This window comes from Daucus carota, chromosome 1 (assembly GCF_001625215.2).
Source record: "Daucus carota subsp. sativus chromosome 1, DH1 v3.0, whole genome shotgun sequence".
Lineage (NCBI taxonomy): Eukaryota > Viridiplantae > Streptophyta > Magnoliopsida > Apiales > Apiaceae > Daucus > Daucus carota.
This window is the reverse complement of record NC_030381.2, coordinates 12,661,734-12,675,444: the sequence shown is the minus strand read 5'-3', so window position 1 is coordinate 12,675,444 and position 13,711 is coordinate 12,661,734.

The following is a 13,711-nucleotide window of genomic DNA, read 5'->3' as shown; positions in this document are numbered from 1 at the left end:
ACAAGTTGTTTCCAACTTCAATCTAGTCAATAATGAAGCTAAAAATTGTTTCCGTGCACAAACGAGTCATGAATGAAACTACAAGTTGATTCCAATTTCAAACAACCGAAAATGAAGCTAAAAGTAATTTTTAGTTTCAAACGAGTCTGGAATGAAGCTACAAGTTGTTTCCAACTTCAATCTAGTCAATAATAAAGCTAAAAGTTGATTTCAAGCTCAAACGAGTCAAGAATGAAACTACAAGTTGATTCCAATTTCAAACAACCAAAAATGAAACTACAAGTTGTTTTCAACTTCAAACGAGTCTGGAATGAAGCTACAAGTTGTTTCCAACTTCAATCTAGTCAATCATAAAGCTACAAGTTGATTTCAAGCTCAAACGAGTCAAGAATGAAACTACAAGTTGATTCCAATTTCAAACAACCGAAAATGAAACTACAAGTAATTTTCAGTTTCAAATGAGTCTGGAATGAAGCTACAAGTTGTTTCCAACTTCAATCTAGTCAATAATAAAGCTACAAGTTGTTTTCAAGCTCAAACGCGTCGAGAATGAAACTACAAGTTGATTCAAATTTCAAACAACCAAAAATGAAGCTACAAGTTGTTTCCAACTTCAATCTAGTCAATAATGAAGCTAAAAATTGTTTCCGTGCACAAACGAGTCAAGAATGAAACTACAAGTTGATTCCAATTTCAAACAACCGAAAATGAAGCTAAAAGTATTTTTAGTTTCAAACGAGTCTGGAATGAAGCTACAAGTTGTTTCCAACTTCAATCTAGTCAATAATAAAGCTAAAAGTTGATTTCAAGCTCAAACGAGTCAAGAATGAAACTACAAGTTGATTCCAATTTCAAACAACCAAAAATGAAACTACAAGTTGTTTTCACTTCAAACGAGTCTGAAATGAAGCTACAAGTTGTTTCCAACTTCAATCTTGTCGATAATAAGCTAACAATTGTTTCAAGCTACAAACGAGTCAAGAATGAAACTACAAGTTGATTCCAATTTCAAACAACCGAAAATGAAGCTACAAGTAATTTTCAGTTTCAAACGAGTCTGGAATGAAGCTACAAGTTGTTTCCAACTTCAATCTAGTCAATAATAAAGCTAAAAGTTGATTTCAAGCTCAAACGAGTCAAGAATGAAACTACAAGTTGATTCCAATTTCAAACAACCAAAAATGAAACTACAAGTTGTTTTCAACTTCAAACGAGTCTGAAATGAATCTACAAGTTGTTTCCAACTTCAATCTTGTCGATAATGAAGCTAAAAATTGTTTCCGTGAACAAACGAGTCAAGAATGAAACTACAAGTTGATTCCAATTTCAAACAACCGAAAATGAAGCTACAAGTAATTTTCAGTTTCAAACGAGTCTGCAATGAAGCTACAAGTTGTTTCCAACTTCAATCTAGTCAATAATAAAGCTACAAGTTGTTTTCAAGCTCAAACGCGTCGAGAATGAAACTACAAGTTGATTCCAATTTCAAACAACCGAAAATGAAGCTACAAGTTTTTTTCAACTTCAAACGAGTCTGGAATGAAGCTACAAGTTGTTTCCAACTTCAATCTAGTCAATCATAAAGCTACAAGTTGATTTCAAGCTCAAACGAGTCAAGAATGAAACTACAAGTTGATTCCAATTTCAAACAACCGAAAATGAAACTACAAGTAATTTTCAGTTTCAAATGAGTCTGGAATGAAGCTACAAGTTGTTTCCAACTTCAATCTAGTCAATAATAAAGCTAAAAGTTGATTTCAAGCTCAAACGAGTCAAGAATGAAACTACAAGTTGATTCCAATTTCAAACAACCAAAATGAAACTACAAGTTGTTTTCAACTTCAAACGAGTCTGAAATGAATCTACAAGTTGTTTCCAACTTCAATCTTGTCGATAATGAAGCTAAAAATTGTTTCCGTGAACAAACGAGTCAAGAATGAAACTACAAGTTGATTCCAATTTCAAACAACCGAAAATGAAGCTACAAGTAATTTTCAGTTTCAAACGAGTCTGCAATGAAGCTACAAGTTGTTTCCAACTTCAATCTAGTCAATAATAAAGCTACAAGTTGTTTTCAAGCTCAAACGCGTCGAGAATGAAACTACAAGTTGATTCCAATTTCAAACAACCGAAAATGAAGCTACAAGTAATTTTCAGTTCAAACGAGTCTGGAATGAAGCTACAAGTTGTTTCCAACTTCAATCTAGTCAATAATAAAGCTAAAAGTTGATTTCAAGCTCAAACGAGTCAAGAATGAAACTACAAGTTGATTCCAATTTCAAACAACCAAAAATGAAACTACAAGTTGTTTTCAACTTCAAACGAGTCTGAAATGAATCTACAAGTTGTTTCCAACTTCAATCTTGTCGATAATGAAGCTAAAATTGTTTCCGTGAACAAACGAGTCAAGAATGAAACTACAAGTTGATTCCAATTTCAAACAACCGAAAATGAAGCTACAAGTAATTTTCAGTTTCAAACGAGTCTGGAATGAAGCTACAAGTTGTTTCCAACTTCAATCTAGTCAATAATAAAGCTACAAGTTGTTTTCAAGCTCAAACGCGTCGAGAATGAAACTACAAGTTGATTCCAATTTCAAACAACCGAAAATGAAGCTACAAGTTTTTTTCAACTTCAAACGAGTCTGGAATGAAGCTACAAGTTGTTTCCAACTTCAATCTAGTCAATCATAAAGCTACAAGTTGATTTCAAGCTCAAACGAGTCAAGAATGAAACTACAAGTTGATTCCAATTTCAAACAACCGAAAATGAAACTACAAGTAATTTTCAGTTTCAAATGAGTCTGGAATGAAGCTACAAGTTGTTTCCAACTTCAATCTAGTCAATAATAAAGCTAAAAGTTGATTTCAAGCTCAAACGAGTCAAGAATGAAACTACAAGTTGATTCCAATTTCAAACAACCAAAAATGAAACTACAAGTTGTTTTCAACTTCAAACGAGTCTGAAATGAATCTACAAGTTGTTTCCAACTTCAATCTTGTCGATAATGAAGCTAAAAATTGTTTCCGTGAACAAACGAGTCAAGAATGAAACTACAAGTTGATTCCAATTTCAAACAACCGAAAATGAAGCTACAAGTAATTTTCAGTTTCAAACGAGTCTGGAATGAAGCTACAAGTTGTTTCCAACTTCAATCTAGTCAATAATAAAGCTACAAGTTGTTTTCAAGCTCAAACGCGTCGAGAATGAAACTACAAGTTGATTCCAATTTCAAACAACCGAAAATGAAGCTACAAGTTTTTTCAACTTCAAACGAGTCTGGAATGAAGCTACAAGTTGTTTCCAACTTCAATCTAGTCAATCATAAAGCTACAAGTTGATTTCAAGCTCAAACGAGTCAAGAATGAAACTACAAGTTGATTCCAATTTCAAACAACCAAAAATGAAACTACAAGTTGTTTTCAACTTCAAACGAGTCTGGAATGAAGCTACAAGTTGTTTCCAACTTCAATCTAGTCAATAATAAAGCTACAAGTTGTTTTCAAGCTCAAACGCGTCGAGAATGAAACTACAAGTTGATTCCAATTTCAAACAACCGAAAATGAAGCTACAAGTTTTTTTCAACTTCAAACGAGTCTGGAATGAAGCTACAAGTTGTTTCCAACTTCAATCTAGTCAATCATAAAGCTACAAGTTGATTTCAAGCTCAAACGAGTCAAGAATGAAACTACAAGTTGATTCCAATTTCAAACAACCGAAAATGAAACTACAAGTAATTTTCAGTTTCAAACGAGTCTGGAATGAAGCTACAAGTTGTTTCCAACTTCAATCTAGTCAATAATAAAGCTACAAGTTGTTTTCAAGCTCAAACGCGTCGAGAATGAAACTACAAGTTGATTCAAATTTCAAACAACCAAAAATGAAGCTACAAGTTGATTCCAACTTCAATCTAGTCAATAATGAAGCTAAAAATTGTTTCCGTGCACAAACGAGTCAAGAATGAAACTACAAGTTGATTCCAATTTCAAACAACCGAAAATGAAGCTAAAAGTAATTTTTAGTTTCAAACGAGTCTGGAATGAAGCTACAAGTTGTTTCCAACTTCAATCTAGTCAATAATAAAGCTAAAAGTTGATTTCAAGCTCAAACGAGTCAAGAATGAAACTACAAGTTGATTCCAATTTCAAACAACCAAAAATGAAACTACAAGTTGTTTTCAACTTCAAACGAGTCTGGAATGAAGCTACAAGTTGTTTCCAACTTCAATCTAGTCAATCATAAAGCTACAAGTTGATTTCAAGCTCAAACGAGTCAAGAATGAAACTACAAGTTGATTCCAATTTCAAACAACCGAAAATGAAACTACAAGTAATTTTCAGTTTCAAATGAGTCTGGAATGAAGCTACAAGTTGTTTCCAACTTCAATCTAGTCAATAATAAAGCTACAAGTTGTTTTCAAGCTCAAACGCGTCGAGAATGAAACTACAAGTTGATTCAAATTTCAAACAACCAAAAATGAAGCTACAAGTTGTTTCCAACTTCAATCTAGTCAATAATGAAGCTAAAAATTGTTTCCGTGCACAAACGAGTCAAGAATGAAACTACAAGTTGATTCCAATTTCAAACAACCAAAAATGAAACTACAAGTTGTTTTCAACTTCAAACGAGTCTGAAATGAATCTACAAGTTGTTTCCAACTTCAATCTTGTCGATAATGAAGCTAAAAATTGTTTCCGTGAACAAACGAGTCAAGAATGAAACTACAAGTTGATTCCAATTTCAAACAACCGAAAATGAAGCTACAAGTAATTTTCAGTTTCAAACGAGTCTGCAATGAAGCTACAAGTTGTTTCCAACTTCAATCTAGTCAATAATAAAGCTACAAGTTGTTTTCAAGCTCAAACGCGTCGAGAATGAAACTACAAGTTGATTCCAATTTCAAACAACCGAAAATGAAGCTACAAGTAATTTTCAGTTTCAAACGAGTCTGCAATAAAGCTACAAGTTGTTTCCAACTTCAATCTAGTCAATAATAAAGCTAAAAGTTGATTTCAAGCTCAAACGAGTCAAGAATGAAACTACAAGTTGATTCCAATTTCAAACAACCAAAAATGAAACTACAAGTTGTTTTCAACTTCAAACGAGTCTGAAATGAATCTACAAGTTGTTTCCAACTTCAATCTTGTCGATAATGAAGCTAAAAATTGTTTCCGTGAACAAACGAGTCAAGAATGAAACTACAAGTTGATTCCAATTTCAAACAACCGAAAATGAAGCTACAAGTAATTTTCAGTTTCAAACGAGTCTGCAATGAAGCTACAAGTTGTTTCCAACTTCAATCTAGTCAATAATAAAGCTACAAGTTGTTTTCAAGCTCAAACGCGTCGAGAATGAAACTACAAGTTGATTCCAATTTCAAACAACCGAAAATGAAGCTACAAGTTTTTTTCAACTTCAAACGAGTCTGGAATGAAGCTACAAGTTGTTTCCAACTTCAATCTAGTCAATCATAAAGCTACAAGTTGATTTCAAGCTCAAACGAGTCAAGAATGAAACTACAAGTTGATTCCAATTTCAAACAACCGAAAATGAAACTACAAGTAATTTTCAGTTTCAAATGAGTCTGGAATGAAGCTACAAGTTGTTTCCAACTTCAATCTAGTCAATAATAAAGCTAAAAGTTGATTTCAAGCTCAAACGAGTCAAGAATGAAACTACAAGTTGATTCCAATTTCAAACAACCAAAAATGAAACTACAAGTTGTTTTCAACTTCAAACGAGTCTGAAATGAATCTACAAGTTGTTTCCAACTTCAATCTTGTCGATAATGAAGCTAAAAATTGTTTCCGTGAACAAACGAGTCAAGAATGAAACTACAAGTTGATTCCAATTTCAAACAACCGAAAATGAAGCTACAAGTAATTTTCAGTTTCAAACGAGTCTGCAATGAAGCTACAAGTTGTTTCCAACTTCAATCTAGTCAATAATAAAGCTACAAGTTGTTTTCAAGCTCAAACGCGTCGAGAATGAAACTACAAGTTGATTCCAATTTCAAACAACCGAAAATGAAGCTACAAGTAATTTTCAGTTTCAAACGAGTCTGCAATAAAGCTACAAGTTGTTTCCAACTTCAATCTAGTCAATAATAAAGCTAAAAGTTGATTTCAAGCTCAAACGAGTCAAGAATGAAACTACAAGTTGATTCCAATTTCAAACAACCAAAAATGAAACTACAAGTTGTTTTCAACTTCAAACGAGTCTGAAATGAATCTACAAGTTGTTTCCAACTTCAATCTTGTCGATAATGAAGCTAAAAATTGTTTCCGTGAACAAACGAGTCAAGAATGAAACTACAAGTTGATTCCAATTTCAAACAACCGAAAATGAAGCTACAAGTAATTTTCAGTTTCAAACGAGTCTGCAATGAAGCTACAAGTTGTTTCCAACTTCAATCTAGTCAATAATAAAGCTACAAGTTGTTTTCAAGCTCAAACGCGTCGAGAATGAAACTACAAGTTGATTCCAATTTCAAACAACCGAAAATGAAGCTACAAGTTTTTTTCAACTTCAAACGAGTCTGGAATGAAGCTACAAGTTGTTTCCAACTTCAATCTAGTCAATCATAAAGCTACAAGTTGATTTCAAGCTCAAACGAGTCAAGAATGAAACTACAAGTTGATTCCAATTTCAAACAACCGAAAATGAAACTACAAGTAATTTTCAGTTTCAACGAGTCTGGAATGAAGCTACAAGTTGTTTCCAACTTCAATCTAGTCAATAATAAAGCTAAAAGTTGATTTCAAGCTCAAACGAGTCAAGAATGAAACTACAAGTTGATTCCAATTTCAAACAACCAAAAATGAAACTACAAGTTGTTTTCAACTTCAAACGAGTCTGAAATGAATCTACAAGTTGTTTCCAACTTCAATCTTGTCGATAATGAAGCTAAAAATTGTTTCCGTGAACAAACGAGTCAAGAATGAAACTACAAGTTGATTCCAATTTCAAACAACCGAAAATGAAGCTACAAGTAATTTTCAGTTTCAAACGAGTCTGGAATGAAGCTACAAGTTGTTTCCAACTTCAATCTAGTCAATAATAAAGCTACAAGTTGTTTTCAAGCTCAAACGCGTCGAGAATGAAACTACAAGTTGATTCCAATTTCAAACAACCGAAAATGAAGCTACAAGTTTTTTTCAACTTCAAACGAGTCTGGAATGAAGCTACAAGTTGTTTCCAACTTCAATCTAGTCAATCATAAAGCTACAAGTTGATTTCAAGCTCAAACGAGTCAAGAATGAAACTACAAGTTGATTCCAATTTCAAACAACCAAAAATGAAACTACAAGTTGTTTTCAACTTCAAACGAGTCTGGAATGAAGCTACAAGTTGTTTCCAACTTCAATCTAGTCAATAATAAAGCTACAAGTTGTTTTCAAGCTCAAACGCGTCGAGAATGAAACTACAAGTTGATTCCAATTTCAAACAACCGAAAATGAAGCTACAAGTTTTTTTCAACTTCAAACGAGTCTGGAATGAAGCTACAAGTTGTTTCCAACTTCAATCTAGTCAATCATAAAGCTACAAGTTGATTTCAAGCTCAAACGAGTCAAGAATGAAACTACAAGTTGATTCCAATTTCAAACAACCGAAAATGAAACTACAAGTAATTTTCAGTTTCAAACGAGTCTGGAATGAAGCTACAAGTTGTTTCCAACTTCAATCTAGTCAATAATAAAGCTACAAGTTGTTTTCAAGCTCAAACGCGTCGAGAATGAAACTACAAGTTGATTCAAATTTCAAACAACCAAAAATGAAGCTACAAGTTGTTTCCAACTTCAATCTAGTCAATAATGAAGCTAAAAATTGTTTCCGTGCACAAACGAGTCAAGAATGAAACTACAAGTTGATTCCAATTTCAAACAACCGAAAATGAAGCTAAAAGTAATTTTTAGTTTCAAACGAGTCTGGAATGAAGCTACAAGTTGTTTCCAACTTCAATCTAGTCAATAATAAAGCTAAAAGTTGATTTCAAGCTCAAACGAGTCAAGAATGAAACTACAAGTTGATTCCAATTTCAAACAACCAAAAATGAAACTTCAAGTTGTTTTCAACTTCAAACGAGTCTGGAATGAAGCTACAAGTTGTTTCCAACTTCAATCTAGTAAATAATAAAGCTACAAGTTGATTTCAAGCTCAAACGAGTCAAGAATGAAACTACAAGTTGATTCCAATTTCAAACAACCAAAAATGAAACTACAAGTTGTTTTCAACTTCAAACGAGTCTGAAATGAATCTACAAGTTGTTTCCAACTTCAATCTTGTCGATAATGAAGCTAAAAATTGTTTCCGTGAACAAACGAGTCAAGAATGAAACTACAAGTTGATTCCAATTTCAAACAACCGAAAATGAAGCTACAAGTAATTTTCAGTTTCAAACGAGTCTGGAATGAAGCTACAAGTTGTTTCCAACTTCAATCTAGTCAATAATAAAGCTACAAGTTGTTTTCAAGCTCAAACGCGTCGAGAATGAAACTACAAGTTGATTCCAATTTCAAACAACCGAAAATGAAGCTACAAGTTTTTTTCAACTTCAAACGAGTCTGGAATGAAGCTACAAGTTGTTTCCAACTTCAATCTAGTCAATCATAAAGCTACAAGTTGATTTCAAGCTCAAACGAGTCAAGAATGAAACTACAAGTTGATTCCAATTTCAAACAACCAAAAATGAAACTACAAGTTGTTTTCAACTTCAAACGAGTCTGGAATGAAGCTACAAGTTGTTTCCAACTTCAATCTAGTCAATAATAAAGCTACAAGTTGTTTTCAAGCTCAAACGCGTCGAGAATGAAACTACAAGTTGATTCCAATTTCAAACAACCGAAAATGAAGCTACAAGTTTTTTTCAACTTCAAACGAGTCTGGAATGAAGCTACAAGTTGTTTCCAACTTCAATCTAGTCAATCATAAAGCTACAAGTTGATTTCAAGCTCAAACGAGTCAAGAATGAAACTACAAGTTGATTCCAATTTCAAACAACCGAAAATGAAACTACAAGTAATTTTCAGTTTCAAACGAGTCTGGAATGAAGCTACAAGTTGTTTCCAACTTCAATCTAGTCAATAATAAAGCTACAAGTTGTTTTCAAGCTCAAACGCGTCGAGAATGAAACTACAAGTTGATTCAAATTTCAAACAACCAAAAATGAAGCTACAAGTTGATTCCAACTTCAATCTAGTCAATAATGAAGCTAAAAATTGTTTCCGTGCACAAACGAGTCAAGAATGAAACTACAAGTTGATTCCAATTTCAAACAACCGAAAATGAAGCTAAAAGTAATTTTTAGTTTCAAACGAGTCTGGAATGAAGCTACAAGTTGTTTCCAACTTCAATCTAGTCAATAATAAAGCTAAAAGTTGATTTCAAGCTCAAACGAGTCAAGAATGAACTACAAGTTGATTCCAATTTCAAACAACCAAAATGAAACTACAAGTATTTTCAGTTCAAATGAGTCTGGAATGAAGCTACAAGTTGTTTCCAACTTCAATCTAGTCAATAATAAAGCTACAAGTTGTTTTCAAGCTCAAACGCGTCAAGAATGAAACTACAAGTTGATTCCAATTTCAAACAACCAAAAATGAAGCTACAAGTTGTTTCCAACTTCAATCTAGTCAATAATGAAGCTAAAAATTGTTTCCGTGCACAAACGAGTCAAGAATGAAACTACAAGTTGATTCCAATTTCAAACAACCGAAAATGAAGCTAAAAGTAATTTTTAGTTTCAAACGAGTCTGGAATGAAGCTACAAGTTGTTTCCAACTTCAATCTAGTCAATAATAAAGCTAAAAGTTGATTTCAAGCTCAAACGAGTCAAGAATGAAACTACAAGTTGATTCCAATTTCAAACAACCAAAAATGAAACTACAAGTTGTTTTCAACTTCAAACGAGTCTGAAATGAATCTACAAGTTGTTTCCAACTTCAATCTTGTCGATAATGAAGCTAAAAATTGATTTCCGTGAACAAACGAGTCAAGAATGAAACTACAAGTTGATTCCAATTTCAAACAACCGAAAATGAAGCTACAAGTAATTTTCAGTTTCAAACGAGTCTGGAATGAAGCTACAAGTTGTTTCCAACTTCAATCTAGTCAATAATAAAGCTACAAGTTGTTTTCAAGCTCAAACGCGTCGAGAATGAAACTACAAGTTGATTCCAATTTCAAACAACCGAAAATGAAGCTACAAGTTTTTTTCAACTTCAAACGAGTCTGGAATGAAGCTACAAGTTGTTTCCAACTTCAATCTAGTCAATCATAAAGCTACAAGTTGATTTCAAGCTCAAACGAGTCAAGAATGAAACTACAAGTTGATTCCAATTTCAAACAACCAAAAATGAAACTACAAGTTGTTTTCAACTTCAAACGAGTCTGGAATGAAGCTACAAGTTGTTTCCAACTTCAATCTAGTCAATAATAAAGCTACAAGTTGTTTCAAGCTCAAACGCGTCAAGAATGAAACTACAAGTTGATTCCAATTTCAAACAACCGAAAATGAAGCTACAAGTTGTTTTCAACTTCAAACGAGTCTGGAATGAAGCTACAAGTTGTTTCCAACTTCAATCTAGTCAATCATAAAGCTACAAGTTGATTTCAAGCTCAAACGAGTCAAGAATGAAACTACAAGTTGATTCCAATTTCAAACAACCGAAAATGAAACTACAAGTAATTTTCAGTTTCAAACGAGTCTGGAATGAAGCTACAAGTTGTTTCCAACTTCAATCTAGTCAATAATAAAGCTACAAGTTGTTTTCAAGCTCAAACGCGTCGAGAATGAAACTACAAGTTGATTCAAATTTCAAACAACCAAAAATGAAGCTACAAGTTGTTTCCAACTTCAATCTAGTCAATAATGAAGCTAAAAATTGTTTCCGTGCACAAACGAGTCAAGAATGAAACTACAAGTTGATTCCAATTTCAAACAACCGAAAATGAAGCTAAAAGTAATTTTTAGTTTCAAACGAGTCTGGAATGAAGCTACAAGTTGTTTCCAACTTCAATCTAGTCAATAATAAAGCTAAAAGTTGATTTCAAGCTCAAACGAGTCAAGAATGAAACTACAAGTTGATTCCAATTTCAAACAACCAAAAATGAAACTACAAGTTGTTTTCAACTTCAAACGAGTCTGAAATGAATCTACAAGTTGTTTCCAACTTCAATCTTGTCGATAATGAAGCTAAAAATTGTTTCCGTGAACAAACGAGTCAAGAATGAAACTACAAGTTGATTCCAATTTCAAACAACCGAAAATGAAGCTACAAGTAATTTTCAGTTTCAAACGAGTCTGGAATGAAGCTACAAGTTGTTTCCAACTTCAATCTAGTCAATAATAAAGCTACAAGTTGTTTTCAAGCTCAAACGCGTCGAGAATGAAACTACAAGTTGATTCCAATTTCAAACAACCGAAAATGAAGCTACAAGTTTTTTTCAACTTCAAACGAGTCTGGAATGAAGCTACAAGTTGTTTCCAACTTCAATCTAGTCAATCATAAAGCTACAAGTTGATTTCAAGCTCAAACGAGTCAAGAATGAAACTACAAGTTGATTCCAATTTCAAACAACCAAAAATGAAACTACAAGTTGTTTTCAACTTCAAACGAGTCTGGAATGAAGCTACAAGTTGTTTCCAACTTCAATCTAGTCAATAATAAAGCTACAAGTTGATTTCAAGCTCAAACGAGTCAAGAATGAAACTACAAGTTGATTCCAATTTCAAACAAACCAAAATGAAACTACAAGTTGTTTTCAACTTCAAACGAGTCTGGAATGAAGCTACAAGTTGTTTCCAACTTCAATCTAGTCAATCATAAAGCTACAAGTTGATTTCAAGCTCAAACGAGTCAAGAATGAAACTACAAGTTGATTCCAATTTCAAACAACCGAAAATGAAACTACAAGTAATTTTCAGTTTCAAACGAGTCTGGAATGAAGCTACAAGTTGTTTCCAACTTCAATCTAGTCAATAATAAAGCTACAAGTTGTTTTCAAGCTCAAACGCGTCGAGAATGAAACTACAAGTTGATTCAAATTTCAAACAACCAAAAATGAAGCTACAAGTTGTTTCCAACTTCAATCTAGTCAATAATGAAGCTAAAAATTGTTTCCGTGCACAAACGAGTCAAGAATGAAACTACAAGTTGATTCCAATTTCAAACAACCGAAAATGAAGCTAAAAGTAATTTTTAGTTTCAAACGAGTCTGGAATGAAGCTACAAGTTGTTTCCAACTTCAATCTAGTCAATAATAAAGCTAAAAGTTGATTTCAAGCTCAAACGAGTCAAGAATGAAACTACAAGTTGATTCCAATTTCAAACAACCAAAAATGAAACTACAAGTTGTTTTCAACTTCAAACGAGTCTGGAATGAAGCTACAAGTTGTTTCCAACTTCAATCTAGTAAATAATAAAGCTACAAGTTGATTTCAAGATCAAACGAGTCAAGAATGAAACTACAAGTTGATTCCAATTTCAAACAACCAAAAATGAAACTACAAGTTGTTTTCAACTTCAAACGAGTCTGAATGAATCTACAAGTTGTTTCCAACTTCAATCTTGTCAATAATGAAGCTAAAATTGTTTCCGTGCACAAACGAGTCAAGAATGAAACTACAAGTTGATTCCAATTTCAAACAACCGAAAATGAAGCTACAAGTAATTTTCAGTTTCAAACGAGTCTGGAATGAAGCTACAAGTTGTTTCCAACTTCAATCTAGTCAATAATAAAGCTACAAGTTGTTTCAAGCTCAAACGCGTCGAGAATGAAACTACAAGTTGATTCCAATTTCAAACAACCAAAATGAAACTACAAGTTGTTTTCAACTTCAAACGAGTCTGGAATGAAGCTACAAGTTGTTTCCAACTTCAATCTAGTCAATCATAAAGCTACAAGTTGATTTCAAGCTCAAACGAGTCAAGAATGAAACTACAAGTTGATTCCAATTTCAAACAACCGAAAATGAAACTACAAGTAATTTTCAGTTTCAAATGAGTCTGGAATGAAGCTACAAGTTGTTTCCAACTTCAATCTAGTCAATAATAAAGCTACAAGTTGTTTTCAAGCTCAAACGCGTCGAGAATGAAACTACAAGTTGATTCCAATTTCAAACAACCGAAAATGAAGCTACAAGTTTTTTCCAACTTCAATCTAGTCAATAATGAAGCTAAAAATTGTTTCCGTGCACAAACGAGTCAAGAATGAAACTACAAGTTGATTCCAATTTCAAACAACCGAAAATGAAGCTAAAAGTAATTTTTAGTTTCAAACGAGTCTGGAATGAAGCTACAAGTTGTTTCCAACTTCAATCTAGTCAATAATAAAGCTAAAAGTTGATTTCAAGCTCAAACGAGTCAAGAATGAAACTACAAGTTGATTCCAATTTCAAACAACCAAAAATGAAACTACAAGTTGTTTTCAACTTCAAACGAGTCTGGAATGAAGCTACAAGTTGTTTCCAACTTCAATCTAGTCAATCATAAAGCTACAAGTTGATTTCAAGCTCAAACGAGTCAAGAATGAAACTACAAGTTGATTCCAATTTCAAACAACCGAAAATGAAACTACAAGTAATTTTCAGTTTCAAATGAGTCTGGAATGAAGCTACAAGTTGTTTCCAACTTCAATCTAGTCAATAATAAAGCTACAAGTTGTTTTCAAGCTCAAACGCGTCGAGAATGAAACTACAAGTTGATTCAAA